This window comes from Anser brachyrhynchus (assembly GCF_964034855.1).
Source record: "Anser brachyrhynchus genome assembly, chromosome: 25".
Classification (NCBI taxonomy): Eukaryota; Metazoa; Chordata; class Aves; order Anseriformes; family Anatidae; genus Anser; species Anser brachyrhynchus.
This window is the reverse complement of record NC_137718.1, coordinates 7,216,068-7,237,703: the sequence shown is the minus strand read 5'-3', so window position 1 is coordinate 7,237,703 and position 21,636 is coordinate 7,216,068. Positions and strand designations below refer to the sequence as shown.

Here is a 21,636-nt window from a genome sequence, read left to right as displayed (position 1 = left end):
GAAGCTTCACTGAGAGAGTGGAATGTCTTGGCGAGGGTTTGGTAGCGGGGGGCTGCAGGGGTGGCCTCGGCGAGCAGAGCCCAGCAGCTACCCCGTGTCAGATCTGAGCCAGCTCTGGCTGCTCCAAAAGGGACCCGCTGCTGGCCAGAGCCAAGCCGTGAGCTACGCTGGTTGGGCCTCTGGGAGAACAGATTGAAGAAAGGGAGGAAGAAAAAAAACAACAACAACAAAACCCAAACCTGCTGTGCTCCAGCAGCTGGGAGAGGGGAGCGAGAAGTGCGAGAGAAAGAACCCTGCAGCCACCAAGGGCAGTGCGGCAGGAGGGCAGGAGGTGCTCCAGGCGCTGGGGCAGAAGTTCCCCCGTAGAGGCCCCCGGTGCAGCAGGCTGTCCCCCTGCAGCCCACGGGCACCACGGAGCAGATCCCCACGCTGCAGCCCGGGGAGGAGCCCACCCAAGAGCAGGGGATCTGCGGGGGCTGCTGCCCGTGGGGGACCTGTGCTGGAGCAGTTTGCTCCTGACGGATGGATCCTGTTGTACAGACCCATATTGGAGCAGTTCTTGAAGAGCTGCTGCCTGTGGGCAGCCCCTGCAGGATCAGTTCGGGAAGGACGGCATCCCGTGAAGGAGCGGCAGATGACAAAGTGCTGTGGTAAGACGTGTTCCCCATTTCTCCTTCCCCTGAGCCGCTCGGGGAGAGGATGTAGAAGAGGGTGGATGGGGGGAAGCTGTTTGTAGTTTGCTTTTAGTTCTCACTGCTCTAGTCTGTTAGTAATAGGCAATAAATTACATTAATCTCCCTTACACTGGGCCTGCATTGTCCGTGGCTGTAACTGGTGAGCCATCTCGCTGCACTTATCTCAATCCACTTTTTTTTTTCCCCATCCTATTTTCTCCAACTGTTCTGTTGAGGAGGGGGAGTGGACTGCACGGTGGTGCTGAGCTACCTATTGGTGTGAAACCATTACAGGCAAAAAAGCTAACGAGTGCAGAATATGCTCCTTTTGCCATTCCCAATGTTCCCTTTGCCATTCCCAAAACCCAACATGAGGGCAGGGAGCCAGTACTGAAGTTAGCTGTCCCAAGCACTGTCCCAGGGCAGTCAGGAGGGCTGGGCTTTGCTCTGCAGATAGTTCACTTCAACCAGGCTGAAATCCTGGCACTGAATCCTCCCAGGTGCTGGCTGTGGATGCTGAGCCATTAGCTGAGTGCTAAGGGAAGAGCCCGGAAGCTCAGGTAAAGGTTTCGGTCTGGATGAGCGCTTTGCACGTCGGGCTCACGGTCACCCTTTCAGGAAGCTCTGCTGTTTACAGCAGGAGGGTCCTCGTGCAATAGATCAGTTCCTTGGAGAGGTCAGCTCTCACCTGTTGGGTCAGCTCTCTATTCTCCTCCTGGCACTCAGGATGTCCATGCTTTCAACAAGCTGATTCCTTTACAACATGCTTTATTAAGCCCACTAGTGCATTTCATTGTGCCCATGTGCGTGGAGCAGCATCGCTTTTAACAGGGATCTGGGTGAATAGCATCCTCTTGCAATACACCAAGCATGCTTTGTTAGGGTCTGAATTAAACCAAGGGAATTCAGTTTAAAGTCACAAACGCTGCCTTTAAATCAAGGTAATGCCTGTACGTGCAGCCAGGAACCATCTCTTCCCACCGCAGCTACCCCGATAATAGGATTATTCGAGTGCTCTTATCAAGCCTCCTCGACGCTTTGTTCCGACCGCTTCCACACAGCAACCGTTTGTCACAGCACGCTGCTCCCTCCTACGCAGCGGCAGCACTGCTCCTGCAGAGCTTTGCCACTTCCCTTCCCCACCAGGAGCCTGCTTTGAAGGCCCATATGATGAGTAAGACCTGGCCTATATGATGCAAAGGCAAAGGAGAAGAGGCACGAAATGAGGGGGCAGCATGAGCAACTGCTGGAAGCAAGCACAGAAATCACAGCTCAAGCACGGCTTGAGTTGCCTCACCAAAGCACGCTTCCCGTTGCTGTCTGCCAAACACTAGCAGGTTTTCTCTTCCTACTTACAAGTCAAAATGCTGGAAAATTGAGGAACAGAGGAAAAATATTTGCTCGTTATCCAACCAATTAGTTGGTGGTAAAGACAGTGAGCAGAAGCTAAGTCTCCTAAGCACCACATTTTTCCTTTAAGTGCTGTAAGCAAGCTAATGATTCTGCAAAGTGCTAGAAAAAAATATTGTAAGCTATGGTATTTTTGAAACTGTGAAAATAATCTGGAATGCTCTCTTGTTTGTGGTGTTTGGTTTTTTGTTTTTTAATCTGAAAAGAAGTGATAGAAATCTCTGGATTCTTGGCTACCGAGCTTTGGGAAAGACATCTCAAAATGCTTTCCTCTGTGTTTCCTGCTAGTTGTAGCAGGCGGACCTTCATGGAGAGTGCCCCATAACACCTAGCAACCTCTACAGGCATTGCATATTTCACACCATCCCTGCTATTTAAGGGGTATATTAATATTCCTCGTGTATTGGAGGGATGAGATGACCAACTGCCCTGCAAACACGCGGGGGGTCCCCGTACTCCCCAAGTGCTATCTCAAAGTGGGAGGCACCTGAAAATTCTCTTTATGTTCACCAAACTCCTGATGTGGCAGCGGTCACGTTTAAGAATACTGTGCACACACTGCACCACCAATTACCCAAGAGAGAATTTGGTTTGGGGTCATTATCTGTTGCACAGGGTGGGAAAGCGCTTCATTACCAGGTCCAGATTTGATACCACAAACCTCCTCACTTTTCCCACAGGTTCTGACCGAAATGCACACCTAGCACTAACACATCATAATCCTGATGGCTTTATATCATGGGTGTCACATAGAATTCAAATTATTTATTTCACTATCCCCACATCCCTCCCAAGCTGCTTCTGTCCCAAAATTGCCTCTTATATTTTCTGTATACAGATAGTAATAACTAAAATAACCATGTGGATGGATATCATGAGCCTGGAAGGTAATAAGAGGCAATGACTCCAGTGACTGAAATGAAGGAGAAAGACAGTTAATGAAATAGAGATGCCTACCAACATGTTTTAAATCAATTCACAGAGGCAATTTAAACAGCCGATCCTGTCATCATGTTTAAAATATGTCAATTCTGCTACTTTTTCCCCATTTCCCTTTTGGTGTGGTTTCTTTCGTTTTTCCCTCATGATTTAAACAAAAAATAAATAAATAAAAAAAGAAAAACTCACCTCCTTGGGTTCACAGCTTCAGCTTGCAGAAAGACAAAATCTACTGGGACACAAGAGAAGTAACTCCAATGACAGAGTGCCCTGGTTAGAAAATTCCTAATAAATCACCAAAAACAATTGCTGCTCCAATGCCACGTTTGACAAATTGAAAATAAATTGCATCAATTGCATGGGAGCCAGGAGAGCCCAGTTCAATATTTTCTCCCTAATACATCTACAGGTGCTAGGGAGGGGAGACTTTTTTATTTATTTTCAACTCCAATCAATAGCTTATTCTTCTCCAATACACCATGCTCAGTGATATTTAGTAAATACTCAGCTCTCCTTGTTATTAACGTGTCCATGCATACCAAAACATGGCATTTCCCCTGTTCTGTGCGGTGCAACCATTGTGCCATTCAAACACACAATTATGAGCTTTTAAGTGAAATAATTTGAAACCTGAAGTTTTTATTCAAAGATTCTTCTCCACAGGAGCACCTCCACACACTCCCTCACCTCAACTCCCCTCAGAAAAGAGCAAAGTCAACTTCTCCAGAACCTGCTCTTGAGGTGTGCTGGTTTTTCACCCGTCCAGCACTGCCGATAGCCTAGCACCACTGATGCTATTTCTTTGCATTTCTGTAGCTCCAACAGGCCCCAGCTGTTGGGGCCAATGTATATATTGGCCATGATTTCAAACAGGAAAAAAACAAACAAACAAACAAAAAAACAACAACCACAAAACAAAACACAAAACTCTTTTGGACCCTACTGATACATCACCATATTCCCACCTACGCCCACTGTCATACAGGAATATCAGGTGAGGTCCAGGTGCAAAAGGGCAACAGAGTGATCAGTCCTACATAAAGAATATCATACCCAAACCTCTATGCGGACACAGATATATAAATTGAAAGGTCATGGTCAGACAACGTGATCATTCATTCTAAATTAATGGTTGTTGAAGTTAAGACTAGTAAAGCACTCCTTATGCATACTTGTTAGACCATTTCATTTCAGGACCTACAGCTTGCGCACAACAGCCTGTTCTCCCTTAATAAGGAGACGTTGGATATTGTGATTTCTCTTTGCTGCTCTCTGGGTGGCCCCAGGCCTTATTTTGCTGCATGTTATTCATAGATGGGATATTAATTTTCTCCTGGGTTTTCCTGTGGTGCTCATCGCTGCAGCACCTGAGTGCAAGCAACTCATTAAGCAAATACTGCCCCATCCTGTGCAGGGAGCAAGGGCACAGTCCTGTGGAAAAAAACAAATAGGCTGTGATCACGTAATTAAGCTTCTGTAATTAGAGTCTCTTATAATGCAAATATAGACTGCTTTCAGACATAGACACCTCCTCTCCCTGCTGCATGACCCTGCAGGTTGCATGGAGAAAAGACAGACCCTGCTCCAGTCGACCTGGCAGCCTTAAGGCTGCGAGGACAAGGGACACATGGGACATCCCAGGACAAACTGCCTCCCCTGCGGGTTTTGTCAGGCAAATCCAGCCAGTTTTGATTCTTCTGAGCAACCCATTCGCATTGAATGTGACAAACACATGTGATTCTTCTGAGTATCACACTCTCAACACCAGGCCCAATGCAGGGAAGAGATTTTTCTGATGTGCAAGGATTTTTCCAAGGTTAGAAAAGTATTTTTGCAACCCCATAAAAAGCACCAGTCCCTCCCCCAAATTGCTCGGTGTCTGGAGCTATGCATAGGTCTTTTTTACAAAGCCAGGGAAGATGTATTTTCCCCCATTAGCTTCAGCCTTGGAAACTATCAAAAATATTGGCTATGATTTTAAACAGGAAAAAAACCCAAAGCACAGAACAGCTCTGCTGGCCCCAACTCTCCTCTTCTACCCCTCCCTGCAGAACAAACAAAGCCTGCGAGCCTGAGGAGGACATCTGGCCATGGAAATTTCAGCCCAAACAGTTACAGCTTGGCATGGTTACAAGCAGTGGAAAGCAGAATCTTATGTGAAGTGGCAGGCAATCTTAATAACAGGTTGTGCGGTAACGCAGCCGTACACAGAGAGATTTGCATAATGTGCAAGTCCTTGAGATATCTGCTACTACAGGTTTCATACCCTAGATTTCATACATACAATTGCAAACATTTACTTCCTGACTGGGACCTGCTAGAAACAATTTTTGACAGTGCTAAAAGTCCTCGCAGTGCTATGTCAGTGCATCTTGCCCGGCTGCCAAATGCATAACCCCCCAAAAAACATGGTGTCTCCAGCCCTGAACCCTCCATACGGTGCCATCGTCCTTAGGGCACGTTATGGTCCCAGATCTGCGGGGAAGCCAAACCCGGTCCATCAGAGCCTGGCCCGATCTGTAGATACCAACTTGTGCAGCTGGTATCTGGAAAACAGGCTACAAGGTGGCCCTAAGGAAAGGGTCCAGTGCCCACATCGCTGACAGGGATGCGGGGATCAGTTGGGGCAAGCAGCCCCAAGAAGGAGCTGGATGCAGATCTTGCACTCCCCGTTGATGGCACGGAGCAGGGAGGGCTGCTCACCCCATCTTTCCCCCAGGAGCTGGTAAGCTGCCCTGCTACAAATCCACCCATGGCAATGAGCTCTGACTTGCTCAGAGACCTCAGTGAACCAGACCAGGGCCCCCCAAGGACAGAACGGTGAAAAGACTGCCAGCAAAGAGCTCCAGCATCGCTACGGTTCCTGCTCCAAGAGAAGTGGGCTCCACCACGGCCCCGCTGAAAAGCTGTGCCTCTTCCATTAAGGGAAGCATAATTCTGAGTCGCTGAATCCCCGGCAACAAGCCCATGCAATTGTGTTTGTGTCTCTACTCAGGGTAAGAAATTAGTTATCTGCCTAAAACAAGCAGGCAGTTTCAAATGCTGTATTTGTGTAATTTGCATGCCTCAATAATGTTTTATGTATTATGCTGCTTATAAGCTAAAATGTACATGCACGCTCCTGCAAATTTAGGTAAATTAGGAATAAATTAAATCTTATCTAAATAAACAAGTGTCTTTTTGAACAGAAATGCAAGCTGTCATGAATATTTAAGTGGACAAGGATAAATCCTCTTCATACAGTGTTACTTCAAAGAGGATTTTAAAGCTTCCTGATTTTTAGTTAGGGGAAAGTAAAGAAAAGAAAAGAGGAGGGGAAGGAAACCTCAGGCCCAGCTCTTCTCTGGGGAAATCACTATTGAGAGATCTGGCCCTGTGGAGACAGGCAGCGAAAGCTCTTTTCAGGAGGCCTGTGAGGGCTTTGCTGCTGCTCTTGTTTCGTGCTAGGGTTTGGTGGGATTTTTGGTAATTTCCTACTAAAAGAAGACTTTGAGACTGTTTTTGCAGAGAAGAAAGCGTGGTGGAAAGCAGCATGGAGGCTGGTGGAGAAGCAAGGCCAAGCCAGGAGGAGCGGGGAGCAGCCTGGGCAGGAGCAGCAGGGCCGTGGCAGGCTCTGTGCGAGGGCAGCAACCCCCGGGGTCCCTTTCCCTGGCCACACAGTGGAGATCAACATGCGAATAAGGTATCACGGAAGAGCCAGATCATCTATCTTATCTCCCCGCCAGAGCCGATCCCTCCTAATTGCTAGTCCGCCCGTGCTTAGCCCTGGTCTCACCCACGACACCAGGGGGCAATGTGAGGCTTAATTAACTGAAGTCTGTAAAGAGCTCGAGATCCTCAGATAAAAGGTGTTATGGAAGGGCAGAGTGTTATCAGCTGGAAATAAACCCTGGATAATCTTCTTTCATCCAGAACTAGATGTCTCTTAATAATGCCCCGTCGGCACTGCGGCGGCCCTGATTAAACCCCATCTGGCGCTCCAACAGGAGGTGTGCAGGAAACCAGGGGGCTGCAGCTCTCAATTCATACTACTTTCCAGCACTCATATACACCCCCTTGCTGTCTTTGACCTGGGAGCCTTAAGACAGCTCACAAAAGGATGGACACGGGCACACTGAGGACAAAAACTTGCAGTGCTCAGCTGGTGAGAGAAACACCACCAGAGCACCGAGCCATCGGCCTGCCACCGGCACAGAGAAGCAGGACAGGATGCCTGCTACAGGGGAATATTATTCACATGTTCTCAGGAATGACAAAGGGAAAATTGCTCTGGGGTTTTAGCTGGTACCTTGGAGAAATGCAGTCAATTTTATTCAGGGAGGAAAAGAAAAAAAAAGAAAGTAATAAAGGACCTGGTTAGCTAGATTCTGCTTTAGGATGTGGAGGTTTGCTTGTGTTCATGTTGGCTCTAAAGCATTGAGGACTGCAGGACCCTCGGGCACATGTGAAATAGCTCTGGGAGAGCTCGGCCTGGCACCCACCAAATGCCCAGCTCCATCTCTCAGCACTAAGCACCTCCTGGGGGGCCTGGCCAGAGAGCTCCTCGCCAAGCCACAGGTGGCCATGGAAAATGAGCGGCTGGTGCTGAGGGCTGGGGCGCAGCAGGGACCCCATGGGAGCTCCCCCGCCAGCCCCCCACGGCTGTCCCCAGGCTGCCACCGCAGCTCTGCGGGGCCCCTTCACTCTGCACCTGCACGGGGGCTGCTGGCCACCCCTCTCCCCAGCGGCAAAGCCACCTTTCCCACTAGCACCTGATCCTCCAACATTATTTTGCATGTGAGATGCCCGCCTGTCACTGTGGTAGTTTAAGAAACAATAGTCAATAGGGACAAGCTAAAAACACCCCTAATGAGCCATTTCAAAGCACACTGGGGTTGCATATATTAAGCGAGTGTGTATGGCAGGGTTATCATTTAAAGGTGTAGAATAAGCAAGCTGGCTTAATAATTAATGCGTGTGTTATTAGGAGATAATGGCAGTGGCACTGGAACGTGCAAAGCAACTAATGCCATTTCAGGCTGAGCAACAGTAAGACAGAGACGCTTAATGAACTGCTAAAAGACACTGCTCACAGTGCACCCCAGCACCAAAGTGGGGTAAATCATCACATCAAATGACCACAGCCCCAGCGCCAGCACTCCCAAGACCACTTCAAACCCTGCGCTCTCCTTTCCTCGTGCTCCCCTTCCTCATGCCACCCATTCTTGACACATGGGGTCACTCATTCCTCCCTTGCCAACAGGCAGGGATTTTGCTGTGCGACCGAGCAGAGTGGGGAACCCAAGTCCTTGTCCAAGCACCGAGTCCTTCAACAGCAGCAGAGGGGCAGCAGAAAGTGCATCCCTGAATGAATTCCTTCCTCCCCCCAGCCCTTAGAGATGTTCTCATCTTTCAAGTTTTGAACAAACTGGGAGGAAAAGATGAGGGAAAAGAATAGATCTTTCTTTAAGGCCTGTTGGCTTGTCAGATCTTAGCCTTTAAATCAAAGCAATTTTTGGAGTCATACGAAAGCAAAAAGGCTTATGAAATTGGTACAATTGGATTTTTTTGTTCATTTCAGTGCATTCTGCATTCTCACAAGTTACACGTACTGGTTTTGTTTCGAGACACTGGATAACAAAACCAGAGGCCACTGTCTCAGCTCAGCCTCCCAGAGAAGTCGTCAGTTTTGTCCTTCCTGAAGGATCTCCGAGACTCATTTACAGAGGTACTTGGTGGCCTCCCACCTGCGCTATTTCAATTCCACGCTAATGAATTAGTCCCAGTCCTCGTTCAGCCCCTGGGGAAACAATCTCATCCTTGTTTCAGCTCAGCTCTTTATGAAAGGCGTAATTACAGTTCTAGCTGGGGATTTTAGTCCCGAGTACCTCTCCGCAATACCCATTTGCTTCCACCCCTGCAAGGAGACAACAGCACATGCCTAGAAACAGCAGCTCAGCGCAAGCACTGCAAATCCCCTCCTGCCCTTCAAAACCGAGCGGCTGTGACACCCTAGGAGAGGCTCCTGCGTGCAAGCAGACAGGATTTGAGCTCGGTCTGGCCCATCCTCCAGTGGGAAGGCAAATTGTTGTGGTTAGCAGATATACAACCATGCCTCTGAATGCAGGGCCATTGCTTTCCTGCGTGTCACTCCTCACAATGCATGCAACGCTTCCTATTCCCATTAACTCTCAGCAACCTTACACAGGAGGTACCAGCAGCAGTAGCAGCATCTGCTCTCTTTGGAGAAGTCAGGGCTCTGCCAGGCAGTTCTCCATGCCGCTCTGCTATATCCAGCCATAAGCCCTGAGGAAGAGAAGTTTGATAGCAAAAATGCTGATGCAGTCGTAGCAACAGAGCAGCACGTGGAATGGGTCTCTCTGGAAAGCTGTTGAGATAGCTTCTGCTTATCCGGTTTTGTCCCCCCATGACATTTAATCAATCAAGCTAACTTGGGAGCAGGCTTGGGGGGGAAATCATAAAGATGTGTCCCATTTGCCTTCCTCCCAGCTTCCAACAACAACAAATTTACAGCGGAGGGAGGGCAGGGGAAGATGAATGAAATCACCTAAGAGAGGGAAATGAGCAAACCCAAAAAGGCAAGGCCTTTATTTAAAAATATATAGTTGAGAAGTCTAATCACAGAGCACTCAGCTGTGAGGTCTATCCATTATCAAGAGACTGACAACACATACCAGTAGCCAGTCTGGGAACTTTACTTAATAAATCAAAGCTGACAAGCACTCCCAAACTGATATAAAAAGGCTCTTTAATGTCTGTGACCTGCATAAGTTTTATTCATTTTACTTTCTAAAATAATAGATGAATAGCAATCGAAAACAATCTATTCTCCTCAAGCGGAAGCCATACGTCTTTATTTTTCAAGTGGGTAGGGAGGCTGGTTATGAACAAAGAAAAGCCCCTGGGAGGGGATGCTCATGATGGAAAGGTGCATGTGCACCATAGGCGCCTGCGATGAGGACAGTAGGCAAATTATCTTGCAGCCTAATGAGCACAGGGGCATTTCTAGCTTTCTAGGGAGGAAGGGGGGAGCGGAGCCACAGCAGGAGCCTGCAGGAGGGTTGGTTTAGCGGACTCCCTAAATGTGTTAGGGACCAGTCCTCAGCCTTACTGAGCCACCCATCAAAACACAGCGAGCACTGCTGAATTTGACCCTGCGGTGAGGAAGCATTTACCCAAACCATGCAAGGTGGATATGTAAGGAAGCACTGCCAAAGGGGGGCTTCCTGGGCTGGAAAAAACCTTGAGGTCTCCCCATCCTGCTGCCTCAAGGTGGGATGAGCACTGCACGCCCTCCCAGTGCTCAATCAATGCTTGTCTGCATTGAGGAGCTCAATTAACAGCAACCCCCAAAATCTCTCCCAGATGACTTTATGGAAAAACGGGACCCTATTTTCACTGATGTCTTAAACACCTCTCTAACCGGCTCATGTCCTCCTCCAAATGCAGCGCTCCAGTGGCATTTCCAGTTCAGCGTCAGCGAGGGTTTTGTCACACGCGGATCAATAAAGTCACCAGCCGAGGACAGTTTATTGCCTTAGGAAACAGCCGTCTGTCCCTTCCCCAAACAACCCGTTACGTTCAGCTTTTCCTCCCCACAACGTAGATCTCTACATAACCTAACCCTCACTGAAATGTCAGCTTTCTCCCTCGCACAACAATTTTCATCTCTCACCTTCCCACTCCTACGTACATGTGCAAGTCAAAATTGAAACTGGTTTTAATTCTATCACAAGAACCATCGGCTAAGCATATCCCAGCCTGGGCTACAGAGTCCCTGTAACATGCAGAGAAGCCAAGCCCTCGGCTCGGTAATGAAAAAGGCACAGGGCAGAGCTCAGCTCCTGGTTTCTCCCCACAAGCAGATGCTCCGAGGACTCATTTTCCTTCAGACCACCTCTCTGACCCAGTACAGTTCTTTCCCCCTTTCTGAGCGAGTTAGCAGCTACCAGTAAACTAATCCAAGTAATTGTTATTGACATGTTTCAGGGGCTGGTCGGATGCTCAGCTCCACATATCCCACAGCTGGGCTAAAATAGCTCCAGATGCAAACAGCATCGCTGACGCCTGTCTGAGCACCCAGCTGGGGACCAAACGACGTGACAATCAACAGGCTCGACATTTTGGGTTCCCATCCAAGCCTGCAGCTCCCCCCTTTTCTGCCAAGCAGGTCTTAATGATTCCATGTTGCAGTGCTCCTGCCAGCATGTATCCCTGCCGCACGTAAAGGATGCTTTTATATCCTACGTTTCCAGTGTCAACAAAGTTTCTAGGAAAGAGTAAAGAGCTTAGACAGAAGTAATGAGCATCCCCAAGGGTACAGATGACCATCACGCCTCCAGAAGACAGATGCTACAAATGAAGGCACCCTGCTTAGCTAGAAATGTTGCTTCAAAGAATAGCTACTACTGCTTTGGAATTAGTAAAAACTCCCTGACAACTTAGACTATCAGCTTCCTTGCATTGTTGTTGATTCAAAAAAAAAAAAAAAGTTTCTCAACTGCTATCAATTTCGATCACATTATGTATATTGCAGCATGGCAAAAAGGAGATTTGAATTGCTGCGTGTACGTCTCTTCCCCCACCCCAACTCTCGGCTTTCAGAAGAAATAAGGTTTGATCTTTTCAAATGTAAATTAAGCAATTTGCAAAATATGTATTTTGGCATATCGGCAACTTGGCTTTCAAAACAAACTGGGGTTTTATTGATTCCATGAACCACCACCAGAGTTATCTGCGGACCATAATTTTCAGCTTTAATGAGAAGAGATGCTTTTCATTTAGAATAATAACTGCCGTGCTCTTATGTTTTGGCCCATGCCCTCCTCTGCCATCACTGTCTAGCTCCAGGGACGCGGTGCAGCAGAAGCATGGAGGGATGCTCCTGATAGCCTGATCCAGAAACCTAGGCGAGGCAGAAGGGAGCCTTCCCTCGACGTTAATCATCCTTAATTCGCATCATGGCTACAAAGTGGTTGGGAGGATTGGTTTGGAATAAATCTCTATCTTTCCCTGAAAGTTTGATCAACTTCCAACCAAACCAACTTTCCAGTGATGAAAGGGACCATAAAACAGCAGCGCTACTCACCGTGTTATTTTTTCCATGGACTCGTGCTCTGCTTAGCTCGGGGAGCAGCACTGCCGTAACGCTGACTACTGCATCTTTCTTCATCTCTGCGCCTATAAACTTTAATTAGTCCCCTCTCTCCACATCGGGTTGGGGAGAGCAGATGATTGCCCATTTAACAGGCGGTAGAGCTGTACGGGGGGGTGGCTATGTGACGCGCCCCAGGTTCCCCTTCCGCTCCTAACCCTCTGTGTGCCCTTGCAGTGCCAGCAGGACAGCCCTCCCAAGCCCTGTGCTACAAACGTGCTGCGACCCACGTCGTGACACCACGGGAAATGCCTGGCACGGGGCTGCCATGCACAGCAGCGCAAAAAAAGAAAACCAAGTGCCCCGACCTCAGTTCCCCCAACGTAACAAACATGAAACAGGCATTTTCAAACATTTTTTTGCCAGAAGTTTCCATTGTGCTGGGTGACAGACCCCCATCCTCGCCAGATGCCTTGCTAAGAGAAAGTACCTGCTCCTAAAGCACAGCTTTAACGGGAACAGGGAAAGCTGATTGACAGGAGGGGTCACCAGGGAAAATTTTCTCTACCTATGAAGCGAGAAGAGCGATTCTGCTTTTATATCCCAGGAACAACAAGGATAAGCTTCTTAACAACCGTGGGATGCCCAATGCTCCATTAAGACAACATCCCAGCAGACAAAAGGATCAGACTGAATGCAGGAGACCAAGGAACATATTGCGCTGAAAATAAAATCCAAAAGGAGCAGTTCACAGTTCAGCAAGGAGTCTTGGGTCAAACTCAGCCTTTTGGGACGTTACATCCTGCCCTTCCACAAATGTTGCAGCGATCAAACACTCCCGATGCACAAGAACACAGGTGGGAGCAGCAATGAGAACAAGAAGAAGCCAAACCCCCTGAAAATCAGGGGATTATGCATGGTGGGTGTCCGAGATGGATACACTGCGCCGACGGCGTTTCGGCAATTGCCTGCCTCCCTGCTGATCTGCAGCCCAGGAAATTAGGCTGCGTGATGACAGCTGAGATTCAGAGCTTTATTAAACATGATACCGGGAGATATTTTCTCTTCCAAACTATCTCAATTATTGAGTTATTTCAGGTTTGCTCTGGCCAAGCATGGCACAGAGGCAGAGTGGAAGTGGCTTTCGCTCCAGCGAAGCTCCCCCAGGAATTCACTGTTAGGTGAGGCACGAAGATTTTTGCAAAGCCAGGGCAAACTGGAAAGGGCTTGGGAAGCGGTTTCAGCAGCCTCGCTTAGAGCCTTGGCACCAAGCATCTCAGAGCTGGGAAAGGCACTGTGGCTCCTGCTTCCGTGCCGAGGTAAACTGAGGCAGGACGAGTGTCATCCTTGTCCTAAAGGAGAGGTGATGCTCCCAAACACACATGAGTTCCTTCATTTCTCGTCCCTAACACAAAGGGCGCCCCAAAAACACCGTGGGAGGAGAGGTGTGGGGTGAGCTCCAAGCACAGCACATTGGATTTCCAGAGAGCCCCGGGAGCTGCAGCTGTGCTGGGAATTGCTTGACTTGGGCTCTTTCTCTGAGGAGCTGCAGCACCCAGCCCAATTCCAACCGGAAAAGTGGGCAGGATATAGAAAAATGCACAAGCTAAGGAGTTGGAGACATGAAAAATATTTGTGAATGTAAACAATGCCAAGCAACTAATGGAGTTTGCTTTGTTTTTTTAAATCCAAACATTTTAGTGTCAGCACTTCCGAATTAAAGTAATTTGACGTTTTAGAAATAAATTCCTTTCGAAAGAGCATTTTAAATTCAAATTATTCTAAAAACAGAACACTAAAGCAAACATGAGGGTTAAATAATCCCAAAACCCAAAGCAGAACATTTTGCATAGTTTTACAACAATCTGCTTTAAAATTTATTTTGTGAAAAAAATGTACTGGAATGCTCCTGCCGCAGTTTGACCCATGTTATTAGTTTTTTCCTCCAAAGCTTTTGGCTCAGCCACAGACCCGATCTATCCTCTATTTAGAGAGACTGACATAGTCAAACCTCCCGTGGTCAGTGCGTACCCTTTGCCCAGGCATAAAAGAGCCTATTTTCAGCTTGGCCCCATTAACACGGGCACAGACCCCCCCACCTCCCCACCCCAGACTTCTTCAATAGTAACATGAATATCAATAAAGCATTAATGAGCAATTTTCCCAGCTTCACCGGCTCTTACTGGAAATAAAACCTGACATCCCTTATGTCATTGACTACCTCTCATTTACCGGCTCGCCTGCGCTGACAGATAACCAATAGCCTCTTGCATTCGTTCGCCTCCCAAAATAGCAAGTTTTCACCATGGACCTTAAGCTGTGTCTGGGCTTCAGCTCACACTTTGGCCAATCTCGGATGATCTGAATCCCAGCCAAGGGATATTCAAGCGCTTTCCTTTTTCTAAGGCAGCAGCTAAAGGCTCGCTGATCGCTGCCCCGGAATGCAGGCAGTGGCCAGCTCACCGCTGGTCCCTGCTGGAAGAAGGACACAGCCAAAAAAAAAAAGGATGGGAGATAACAGCCTGATGCAGAAACCAGTTGTATGCTCTCAAACCAAGGATGCCAGCACCCAGAATGAGCAGTCTGCAGCATCATCCACCTCGATTTTGGTTTGCAATTCGCTGCTAAGCTTGCGTCTTCCTATGCTGATCTTAACCGCTGAGCTCACAGCGGCTGGGGCTCAGGTGAGAAATAACAGCACCTGCCTGGCGAGACGGTCACATCCCTGGACAGCATCTCCCCCTCTCAGAGACCTTCCCCTCCGGAGGCAAGACCTGTGGTGGTCTCTGATTCCCAGAGAAGCCAACCCAGTGCTGCCTAGCTCAGGACTTCGAGCAAGACAGATGGGTTAGATGATGCCTCCGGGTTCCCTTGAGCCAGTTTTCTTATTCTGCATTTCTCCAGGTCCAGGAGGAACTCTGCTTCCAATAAAAACAGCTGATGTGTGTCTAAGCTTCCCTAAAGCCCTCCAGGGATGGAGGGCTCACATCCTCCCCACATAATCTGTCCCAGGGCTTCTCTTTCCTCACTGAGAAAAGGATTTTCCAGATGCTCAAGCTAAATCTCCCTGACTGCAATTTAAATACATGCCTACTGCTCTCCCCCCTCCATGGTCACTCACGATTCCCCTCTGCTTTGCAGCAGCCTTTGGCTGCTCTGTGCTCGGCTGCTTGCAGACCACCCCAGAAAGCAGGAGAGAAGGTGTTTTGTTGGCATAGGAGCTGCACGACCTTGCAAAAAAAAAGAAGAGGGAAAAGAGATTTGGCTTTTAAATGCTATACAAGAGTTTCATCAGCAGGGGGAATGGGGTGGTCTGGCAGGGTGAAAGCACTGGTTGTGGCTGGAAGGTTTGGCTGGCCCCGTATGGTAGCTGGGTCTGGGGAGGACCTGGGAATGCACGGAGAAGGCTGTTCCCAGGGAAATAAGATATTAAAAAGAAAACAACATCAAAACATGGGAGCCGGGGACCTGTTCTCCTTTTTGAGTCAAAGGTTTCTGGTTGAAGAGATTTTCCTGCTCTGTCATTACAAGAAACGTCTGCAAGAAATCTCCCCCAGAGCAGAACCATTTCCTGCACCGAGACGGGATTTTTTCCCTTCCCCTTCCATACATCATTTACAACATACTGCAGCGATTTACCAACGTCAATTTAACTCCCTAACACGCAGCAAAAGAAACAGCTACAGATGCGTTTGTTCTTCATTTCTCCGAGAGGCAAGCGAGCATCTCAGTCTGCGGCCCCCAACCCTGCCACGAGCGACCTTCCCTGCTGCAGGCAAAGGGAGCAGCAGCCCTGCCGCAGCCCTGCGGACCCGGCGCCACGGGGCCCATCGGGGGCCCCCGCTGCTGCCACAGAGCTCTACCCCCCTGGTTGTGCCCGTGCTCGGATGCAGCCCTTCCCTGAGCCGTGCAGCGTGCCGGGATGAACACGCTTAGATCTGCTTTACTCAGCACGGCGCGCCACTTCCACTGAAGGCAGGCGTCACACCGGCCGAGTTAAAGCTGGAAATCCTACGTGTACAGCTCCGTGTGCTGTCCGCCTTCAGTCCAGCAAGTGGGGGAATGCAAGCCAAACGCACACCCACCTGTGTCCCAGCCCTGCTCCTGGGGGCAAAACTAAGCAAGCCGGGGGTGAGACTGGCTTTGAGCTCCGATGCTGCCCTTTGTCCTCATCTATCCTGCTCTACAAGAGAAAACCAAATGGCACGGCCCCCCGAGGATGCAGCTGGCTCCTCAAGCCGACAAGAGCCCAAGGGCGAGCTGCGGAGCTTCGTCTTGTGAGGAGAAATCCACAGAAGTCAAAATTTCTCAGAGCAAGAAGGCAGTTTTGACACAGTTTTCATTTAGAGAACTTTTTTCCTTTTGCAAGGGAAAACTGCTTTAAAAATGTCAAAACACTTGATTTATTTATTTATTTATTTGGAGCAAAATGACATTTCACTTTGAAATGTCAGTTAATTTTTAGCTTTGAAAGTTTTACAAGATGAAACAGTCGAACTGATTTATTTTTTTTTTTCTTTTGACAATATCAAGGCGTTCTCAATGAGCCTGGCTGGAACCTGTTTTTGGAGGGAAGTGCACGGTTTGAAGAAAAAAAAAATAAAATCAGTGCTATTCCAAACCTTTAAAACAACGTTAGAGAATAACAACAACAAAAAAAAATCATTTGGATTCTCAGAAGGCAGAGGAGAAAATTGCCTGCTAGACCGTGCTTTATGCCACTTTGGTATTTACAAGTTTTACTTGCAGCAATTAAACTTTCTGAATGGATTTCGGTGATTGCTAGCTCAGAATAGAAAACCTAATGCTGCTTCTCCGATTCTCTTCGCCTTCTTAATCCGAGGAGAGGCGGGAATCGTTGATGCTGCTGCAGGAAGAAAACAGGCTCTGGAGGCGGGGGCTCACAGAAAAACATCCCCAGCTCACTTCGGAGCTGTCGAGAGCCCCCCGCCAGCGCTGGCAAGAGGACGCGGGCAGGCAGATGTGTCCCTTGCCTTGCTGCCAGCACAGCCAGCAGCCCCCCGCCTCCTGGAGCCCATCAGCCAGGATGTCGATGGCAGTGCAACGAGTGCTCAAATCGTGGCCGATCCATCCCTCTTTCGCTGTTAAATAGGAGGAAAAAGACCCAAAGAGATTCTTCTGGCGCCAGCCCTGGCACTAAGCCTGGCCGTCAGCACTGTGATGAGGGGCTTTAAAGGACAGAGAACTGCGGGCTCCCCAGGTCGCTGGCCCAGCTCTCTGCAGAGACCAGGGAGGAAAGGAGCCCTTCCACATCCACAGGCTGCGTGGCAAGCTGGGGGTGTTTAAGATAAGCACGTGGCTTCCCTTTTCAAGTTCCCTCCTTCAGATTCCCACTGGGCAGATGAACAAGCTCTCCCGAAGCCTCCACCAAGCCCAAGGTGATCGTTCCTGCTAACTCTCAGCTCCACCAGCCCAGCTTGGCTTGTTTGGGTCCGTGTTTCACAGCAAAACTCTGTGTGACACAGCCAGAGTAATGCGGCCCCCCTCTGGATGCCCGGCCCTTGGGACATCCGAACCAACAGCTCCACTCGTGATTCGCAGAATCGTAACAGTTGGGAAAGGCCTGGTCCAACCATCCCCCTACCACCAATGTCACCACCAAACCCTGTCCCCAAGCACCACGTCCAACCTCTCCTTGAACCCCCCCAGGGACGGTGACTCCACCACCTCCCTGGGCAGCCCGTCCCAACGCCCGACCAAATTCCAGCTAACAGGACCCACTTCTGTGCGCGAAATCACTCGCACAAATCAGGTTTGTGATTCAGCGAAGCACTTAACTTGCATGTTCTTAACTCCCATTGATTTCGAGAGCCAAATGGCTTTGCTTAAGTACTTGCTGAAGATGTTTTGGCCAGAGCGGGTCCTCTTAAAGCACTGGCAATGACCCTAAGTGGATTGCAAGGTGGACACGCGCGCAGGAATGAGATAATGCTGTAAACTATGACCCTGGGTAAAAGCCAAGCAAAGTCTGCAGAGCTCGCTGCCTCCTGCCTACAGCTGCTCTCTGGTACTCTCAATTACAATCCCATCAGCCCTGAAAGCCACGTAAACGCTGCACATAATAATCGCCATAGAAATTTAAAGCCGGCAAGCTTTGTCAATGAATAAGTGTTCCAAAACAGTAAATTAATAAATTCCCCTGAATCCATAATAGATACATCTTTGTTCAGCCAAGGAGCTTTGATACAAATTGTAGCTTTTTAGGACTGCACTGTCAGAAGCGTAATGTATCACCCAAGAGTGGATCCGAGTTCAAAAGTACATATAATAATATAATTAAGATAGCTTGACAAGAATGTATTTTAAAAGTATAAAATACCTGCAGGTATAATGGCTTCATAAAGTCTGTCAGATTTACTTCTGCTGTGAGGAAATTTAAAATGGTTTACTCTAATGCAATGCAAATTAAGCCAAGGATATTCATATAAAGCAGTCCCTAAAAAAAATCTGGTGGAGAGAGAAAAGAATCAGGAGTCAAGAGCAGCCCAAACAAGGCATTTAGCTTTGGAGGCGACGCGGTTGCTCAGTGTATCAGGCACGACCAGGCAGGACAGTGTCTAACGCATCACTTTCCCACTGGCTGCAGGTAGGCACAGCAAACTGATGATCCTCCTTACAGGTTTTTCTTATTATCCCAGATTCCTCACCTAGCATTACAGCACTGATGTGTTTTATATAATCATTTGCAGGTGGAAAGTGATTTTCCTTTTTTTTTTTTTTTTCCTTTTCCCTTGCTGCACCGAAAGCTTGAAATAATAGAAATGTGCAAGTGAGAAAGAGCGTGCAGAGGATGGAAACGGAACCCAACCTTGGAAAAGTTTCAATACTTTCATCTTTGGGCATCTCCTTTGCAGTGGCAGGCTGGGGCTCAGTGTCAGACACTTCATGGCACTGCATACCAGACCCCTGCTGCCCTCCAGACAGCCTCTGCACCCAGCAACTTAAAGCAGAGTAAATATTTTCCTGATTTCCAGGAAGAAAAGCCATTAAGAAATCAATAGCAGAATACTAATAAAATACTTTTCACTTCTCAATTTACTTCTCTCCAATGGTTGCGTTCAGGATTTAACTCTGAAGCTCTCCTGCCATGCACAAATATCTCAGATATCACAGCCAGGGAATGACTTCTCCCACCTCCTCACTTTTCATCATGTTGATTTTTCAGCATTTCACTCACTACAGACGACACGAACTAGTCCAATTGACTTTCTGACTAGAAGATGATGTGTGCAAATGCCGCCATGTACAGCACATGAGACTTGGCTTCTCTCCTCTTTGATCAAAATGCTTTTATGCCTCAGTTTCCCCCCTCATACAACAGAGACTTCCCACCTCCCAGACCCTGATGAGATCTGTTCAATAGAGCAGCTAACAGCTTTGTAGGAGTCTTTCTTCCCATGCAACAGAACTGCTTTGCTGCGGTTTTCATTCATTTTCCCATCTCAAAGAAAACATATTTTTAAGCTTTAATATAATGCTTTAGGGTGTCTTTATTTTTATTTTTTGCTTCACCATTTTCTTGGTGAAAACAGATTTACGTTCAGTAACCAACTCCAAGAGGTGGGCTTCAAGAACACAAGACGTTAAATATTAAGAAACTCGCAAGCACCAGCAGCGCCTACGAGCGTGGAACAGCCCCACTCTTACCACTGTCTGGAACGAAGTTGCACCTCCCTCTCTCTGTTCACTCTCACCCGAAGCTCTGCCTGCCCCCACGCCTCTCAGTGTGCCATAACCAGCACAGTTTTTTAGCCAAAACGGCTGAAGAACAGGGAACCTAAACATTCTGCTAACGCTGGGAAGAAAGCAGAGAAGTGTGGAAAAGAACCGGGCACCCAGCATAAAAAGCCAACAGCCTCAGCACCCGGCCAGCCCTCTTCGCTCTCCTCTTTTATCCCCGGCTCTCCGCGGCGATGCCGGGTGGCTGAGGCACAAGCCTTGCCTCGCCGTGCTCCCCACCGTCCGGCACAGCCCGAGATGCGAAGCAGTTCGCAACAGACAGGGAGGGAACGGGCTCGTCCCTGTGACAGGTGGCAAAGTGCTTTGCTGCAATCGCTGCTGTTAAGTCGCAAAAAAACAAAGATGTCAAGAGTCTATGGGGAGAGCTGGGAGGACGCAAATCAAGATACATTTCCCAGAGTCTATGCCAGGTGGAAAAGGGAAGTGTGAGCTGATTAAATCTGTGCTCGCGTCAGATGGGGAGAGGGCTCCTTCCATCTGTTAGCTCACCAGCGAATCCCCTGGCTGGTATCACCGAGTTATTGCGCTTTGGCAGCCACAGGTTAGCAGAGACTGTGTTTGGGGAGGTGCACGTGTGTCTGGACGTGTACGTTTGCGCACACCTTCCTCTGCGTAAACAGCTCTTATCTAGTAAATTCAGAAACGGAGAGAGAGAAAAACACACCGATCCCAGCTTGGGTGCCGAGATTTCCTGGATTCCTCTCTTCCAGCTGGCCACGGGATGATTTCTCGCCTGGGCTGGGCAAGCCCCATCTAGGCAAGGCCTTCCACAGCTCGAAATCTCCAAGTCCTTCCTTTAACACGGTGACGTTTTCCATTTCCATCTGCAGAGCAGGAACATGGATGCTTCCCTCCCCGTGGCTTGACGGTCCAATAAAAGTCTAAGTGCCACTGAAACCCTCGCAAAACACTGCCATGGGATAAGCAGCACTGCATTTCCCCTCTCCATGGCTTTGGGAAGGCAAAGTACCTCCTGGCACCACAGTGGGAGTCCCATAGAGGGAGCAGCAGTGACACAGCAAGCAACAGGCACGACAGAGATCGATTGTCCCCCATCTGTGCCTATCTTAGAAAGCATTGGCAGTAAGAAGAGACACAGCGGCCCTGGCAGGAGGCGGCAGGACCACGCTGGTGACCCCCCAAGCTTGCTGGTTTCACGCACATCGCCATGACCCCACGTGTCCCCCTCAGGCAGCCCGGTGAGGGCAGCCTGCAGTCGGCTGCTCGCCAGCTCTCTCCCAATGCTTCCCACCCCACGGGCTACAGGGACCGGTCCAGCTCCATGCTGCGTGCACGCCGTGCGATGCTTCGTTCCTCCAGCTGCTGCCTCAGTCTTACCCAGAGAACTAGCCTAGGTAGCTCCCTTTCTCTCTCTCTCTCTTTTTTTTTTTTCTTTTTAAAATTTTTATCAGATAATTATCACGCTCCGGAAGTCAATGCTTTATCAACAGACTAAAAATATACTCTCTTCGCATTTGAGGATCTTTTCTGCTGAGCGCTCAGTCTGACATCGCTTTCTATGAGGGTTAACGCTAAAAAAAATGCTTCCCTCTATTTCAGCTTTTATTGGCAATCCATTCTCATTAAGCCAAACACATTTGTCTTCATAACGTGTACTTCACAATTACAATATCAAAGGGTTCGTATCTACATAATAAAAATGATCTATAGAATAATACAAGGGGAAAACATCATAACATAATGTTGTTATTAATGAATCCAATGGGACGTAGGAAAGTGATATTCCCATGGGGCAAC

General features: G+C 48.5%; 1 protein-coding gene and 1 long non-coding RNA gene across 8 annotated transcripts in view; one reads left to right on the top strand and one right to left on the bottom strand.

The window, feature by feature from the left end:
- KIRREL3 (kirre like nephrin family adhesion molecule 3) overlaps positions 1 to 21,636 on the bottom strand; it is a 316,820-nt gene that overhangs the window by 226,692 nt on the left and 68,492 nt on the right. The window lies entirely within an intron of this gene.
- LOC308182615 lies at positions 3,214 to 21,621 on the top strand. Its single transcript, XR_013941936.1, has 2 exons — positions 3,214 to 9,793; positions 9,825 to 21,621. It is a non-coding gene; the product is annotated as an uncharacterized lncRNA (long non-coding RNA).